A 6,000-nucleotide genomic window follows, 5' to 3' on the forward strand; every position below is an offset into this window, starting at 1 on the left:
GATAGATAGATAGATAGATAGATAATAGATAGAGAGATAGAAGGACATATAGATATGTCAAATTTTATCAAGTTGCCACAGGCAAAAAGTAAAAATAAATAAATGAGATTACATCAAAAATAAAAAGACATCTGTGCATCAGAGTATGCAGTCAACAGAGTGAAAAGGCAAACTACAGAGTGAAAGAAAATATCTGTTAATCATATATCTGACAAGGGGATTAGCGTCCAGAATATATAAATAAGAACTCCTATTACTCAAATACAAAAAAAAATTTTTTAATTTGAGCAAAAGACTTGAATGGACTGTCCAAAGAAGATATACAAATAGCCAGCAAACACATGGAAAGATGCTCGACATCACAGTCATTAGGGAAATACATATCAAAACCACAATGAAATACCACTTCACACCCATTAGGACAGCTGCTATATATATAAAAAAAAAAAAGACAGAAAATAGCAAATGTTGGCAAGGACGTGGAGAAATGGAAAGCCCTGGGCTCTGTGGGTGGGGATCTGAAATGGTGCAGCCACAGTGCACAATGGGAAACAATATGGTGGTTCCTTAAAAAATTAAAAATAGAATTACCGTATGATCCAGCAATGTCACTTTAGGGTTTATTCCAAAAAAAGACTGAAAGCAGATACTTGTACACCCATGTTCTTAGCAGCATTATTCACAAAAATAGCTAAATTGTGGAAGCAACCCAAGTGTCTATAGACGGATGAAAGGATAAACAAAATGTAGTATATCAAACAATGGAATATTATACATCTAAATAGGAAGGGTATCTAACATATACTACAACATGAATAAAACTTGAGTTAAACAAGCCAGTCACAAAAAGAAAAATACTGTATGATTCTACCTATATGAGACATCTAGAATAATCAGTCACAGTCAGAAAGCAGAATGGTGATTGCCAGGGGCTTTGGGGAGCGGGGAGTAGGAAGTTGTTTTTTGATGGGATGGAATTTTAGTTTTGCAAAATAACACTAGTCACACAACAATGTGATGGTCTTAACGCTAATGAACCGTAACCTAGAAAAATGGTTAAGCGGCAAATTTTCTGTTACGTACATTTTACCATAATTTCAAAGTTTTTAATTAGCAAATTAAAAATTAAAATTATTGCCCTGGCCGGTTTGGCTCAGCGGTTAGAGCGTCGGCCTGCGGTCCAGAGAGACCCGGGTTCGGTTCCCGCTAAGGGCATGTACCTCGGTTGCAGTTTGTCCCGGCCCTGGTTGGTCGTGCGGGTGGCAGCCACTCGATGTGTCCCTTTCACGTCGATGTTTCTCTTTCTCTCTCTTCCTCTCTCTCCCTCCCGCTCTATCTGAACAAAAAAATGGAAAAATGTCCTCAGGTGAGGAAAAAAAAAAAAGCTTCCCTTTAGAGAAAAATTAAAATTATTTTTTAAATCTAAGCTTTTTTTAATATATTTTTAAGAACTAAGTGGGATCATATCCCTCAGCTGCTCCAAAGCTTCCACGGGCTTCCTGTCTCATTCTGAGAAAGAATCAAAGTTCTTGGAATGACCTATAAGGCCCTGCATGATATGGCCCTGAAACTCCATTTCTCTACCTGGCCTTCTTGCTGTTTCTCAGACACACCAGTACACTCCTGGGGCATTTATACATCCTGTCTGCTTTGCCTGAAAAGCTTTTCAGCTGGGTAACTTCATGACTCACTCCCTCACCTCTTTCAAGTCTTCACTCAAATGTCACCCTCTCTGCAGGGCCTTCCCTGACATGGTATTTCAGACTAGAGCACTCCCTCACCCTGCAAGTCCCCACTTCCCCTCCTGCTTCATTTTCCTCTATAGCAATTATCACTGTCTAACCTACCACATTTTACTTATTTATCTGTGTTTCTACACACCAGAATCAAGCTCAGAAAAACAGAGTCTTTTATAGTTTTGTTCATTAATTATATCCCCAGCAACTGGTACAGTGCAGGGCAAATAGTAGGTGCTCGGTAAAAATGTGTTGAATAAATGAATGAGTGAGTGAATGAGAAAATGAAAAAAAAAGGAATACTATCTGATCTTGACAACCGAGTGTTAAGATCCTTTATGAAGTTACCCCAACCCAGCCTCTATAGCTGGGCATCTATCCAACTGGTTTAAAAAACTCTTTGCACAGACTAGACCCTTTACAAGCCTCACAACAGATATGATGCCGTCATCATTCCTTTACCAAATATAAGTGGAGGGCCCTGGCCGGTTTGGCTCAGCAGGTAGAGTGTCAGCCCACAGACCAATGAGTCATGGGTTCGATTCTGTCAAGGGCACGTACCTCGGTTGCAGTTCATCCTGGGCCCTGGTCAGGTCATGCGGGAGGCAACCAGTCGATTTGGCTCTATCACATCAATGTTTCTCTCTGTCTCTCTCTCCCTCCCTCCCACTCTATCTGATAATAAGTGAAAAATATCCTCGGGTCAGAAACATAAATAAATAAATAAATGTGGAGGTTCAGAAAGGTTAACTTTTTCTAAGTCAAGGGGCCACAAATGACAAAGCCAGCATTTAAGCCATGCATTTGCCATCAGCCCCCCAAATCCCACAATGCCACCCTGAGCATCTAAATTTCTCAACTTTTATATCCTTTCATCTTACTCATAATGGCACTGCTGACAGATTTTAACAGTTTGGCAGTTACCCCTTGTGCCATAAATTTCTATTTGTCACACCCAAACGTCACTATTTGAGACGGCTACCCTTCTGGTTTTTAAATGGAAATTGATGACATGGCGGCAAGAGCGCAGGAGCTGTAACCCTCTCCCAGTCTCTCCACCTACCTGGAGGCCAAGCGAGAAAAGTGGGGAGCGCTCGGGGCTGCAGGCCCTCCCCAGCCAGCCTGGAAGGGAGGGAGATGGTCCCAGCATCGCCAGGCCCAGACACTCTCCACACGAAGGAGGGGGAGCTGGGGGAGAAGAGCGCCGCGGGAGCCCCGTGCATGGAGAGCACTCGCCCCTCGCCTCCCAAGGTGGCTGACGTCTCTGAGCACCCAGAAAAGAACACAAACACACAGGTTTTTATGAGGGCTGTAACCCAATTGACAAAGGCGAGCTCTCTCAGCCTGGAAATGTCCCTGCTCTGAACTAGTTGCCTTGCCAACAAGCCACATGTTTCCACTCTGCAGAATCCAATTTCTGAGCAATGTGACAGTGACAGGTCCAGAGACATGATACACAATTCCAAGGTGCCTTTGAACACCTGCTGAATAGTTAAGAACAATGTGGCTCCTTGGCTGTCCTTAGCAACATGGGACGTGTGCTGGGCAAACGCAGGTCCTGCCCAGTTTATGCAACAGCCCCCACCCACCCCGGCATCTTGCAAACTACAGATAACACAGGCTAAGTCATGTTCTTTATCACTATCATTATTATAATTATTGCAAACATTTGCATGGGACTTATTCTTTAAATATACTATTTGATCCTCCTGACAATCCTCTGAGGTAGGTATTATTAGTATCTCATTTCAGAGGAAATAGAAACATAGAAAGGGGTAATTTACTTCAATTCACACAGCTAGAGAAAGGTAGAGCCAGCATCTGAACCTAGACAGTCTGCCTCCAGAGTTCACCCCTTAAACACTCTACTATACTATCATTCTCTAATATTCTTTAAATGGTAAAGCTGTCAGATTGTTCTAGTTATCATTGCTGTGTAATGAAGCACCCAAAATGTCATAAAGCAAAACACCCATTTTGTTATGTTCATGGACAGCATGGATCAGGAATTTGAACAGGACACAGTGGGGACAGCTTATCTCTGCCCACAAAGACTATCTAAGGCATCAGCTAAAGAGATTCAAAGCTGAGAGTGACTCAACAGCTGGGGATCGATATCACCACATGCACATCTGGCAGCTGATGCTAGAGATCCACGGGGACCTCAGATGGGTCTGTCTGCTGGAACACCTGCGTGTGCCTCCCCGTGTGACCTGGGCTTCCTGTTCGCGTGGTGGCTGGGCTCCAAAAGCAGGTGTCCCAAGAGGCAGAAAGTAAGAGATATCAGTAAAAACCCAGCAACTGCATCGCTTCTACTATATTTTATTGGTCAGGAAATCACAAAGTCCAGATTCAGTGGGAGAGGATGCAGGCTCCACTTCTTTAAAAAATTGGGGGTCATATTTTAAACCACCAGTGAGATCATTTAGCTCAACCCTTTCAAGTTCCAGATGAACAACTGAAGCTTGGAGATGTTAAGTGATTTGTCCAAGATCACATCGTTTGTGTTAGTGGCAGGACAGAACCCAAGTGACTCCTTACCTGTCTCACACTCTATTCCACTGCTTCTCACTTGGTTGCATATTGGAGTCACCCGAGGAACATTTTTAAATTCTGATGCACGGGTCCCCCCTGGAGAGATTCTGGCTTGTTGGGAGTGCAGCCTAAGTATGGGGATTGGTAAAAGCTCCCCAGGAACTCTAATGTGCCACAGTGTGAGAACCGTGCACTAGGCCGAATCCCACGATGGTTCCGTGCAGGTGGCACCTACCACTGTTTCACTGTGGTTCAGCATTTGCAGTGGTCCTAGCCTGCCATGGGGACAGTTCCACTAAGAATGGATTTCTAACACCTTTACCTGGTTCACAGACTTCATCCTAAACTATTTGTCCTCCTTCTCATTCCTAATACACTTCTGATCTTCTCAGCTCCTCCGCTTCTCAGCTCCCACGTGCCCCTCAGAAGCAACACTTTTAACACTCAACTCCTCAACTGTGAGGCAAGTCCACCTCTTGGCTCTCATCTGCCAACTCCAGACATTCAGTTCTGCCTTTGGAACCCCTCACAGGTGCAGGCCCAAAGACCAGGTTCTCCTGCTCAATCCACCTCAGCCCTGCTGGATGACACTAACCCCAGTCTAAGCTGTGCCTTCCAGCTCCAATAAGTCTTCTTTCTTCTCACTGGGCCACATGGCTCTGGGGTGAAACCACTGGTTAATTTGGCAAGAAACAAAATATATCCACTTGATTATGTCACTGAAATAATTGGTCAGTTGCATCATATGTCATATATCATGAAAAACTGGCCAAAAGTGTTGGCCTAAACAAATATTTACAGTGTTTCTTCTTAAATTTAGAGTCTCATGAGGCTGAATTTTAAAAAATTTACAAGTGGAGAAGGGGCCTTTCTGACATTGCTAATATTCTACTAGGTTTACTGATCTATATAAGGTCAGGAGGTCTTTATAATTTTATCACATGTACACATCTCTGTAGAATAATTTTGTAAAATATATTTATTCTTTAATTTACACAAAGAGAAGTCTTCCTAAATTTCCCAGGCAATTTTTTTTTTAGGGGGGTCGGTATATAAACCCTACTGTAAATGTTCCAAAGAAGGATTCTTTGCAAAGGTCCATTATACTCTTCTCTCTACTTTTGTGTATGTTTGAAATTTTTTTGTAAGATGAAAAAGGAAGAGAGGAAGAAAGGGAGGAGAAAATGGAAGAAGGGAAGGGGCAGAGAGGGATAAAAGGAGGGAGAAGGACTGATCAGCCTCGGGGATTCTATGGCAAAGTAAAATAACTTTATGTAAGGTAATGCAAATAATACCCTCCCCAAAAGGAAAAAAAAAACTGCATTTGTTATTTCTATGTGTGTATGTGTGCGTTTTCAAATTGTATATATGTGTGTATACGTACACATATATAAAATACACATTTTTAAATGCTAATTTCTCTAGACTGGGTTTTTAAAAATCTAAAACAATTATTCATATAAAGTATTTCTCTCTATCTGTCTTCATCTCTCTCTCCCTCTCCCTATTTTGGTCTCAGTGGGCAAGTGAGAGTCTCACATCCATCTTGGTTTACATAGGCCATGTGCTTTATATATCATGTATATACTTTAAGATACAGTCATTTTTTCAGTGGACACAGTGACATTCCACTCAGCCTGCAATCACTTCTTCCATCTGCCCTTTTGTCTGCCTTGGTTTTCCTCTATAAATTCCTGGTCCCACTGCAGTCCATGATACAGAGTTCATC

The sequence above is a fragment of the Molossus molossus genome, unplaced genomic scaffold, assembly GCF_014108415.1.
Source record: "Molossus molossus isolate mMolMol1 unplaced genomic scaffold, mMolMol1.p scaffold_m16_p_3, whole genome shotgun sequence".
In the NCBI taxonomy this organism is placed as follows: Eukaryota; Metazoa; Chordata; class Mammalia; order Chiroptera; family Molossidae; genus Molossus; species Molossus molossus.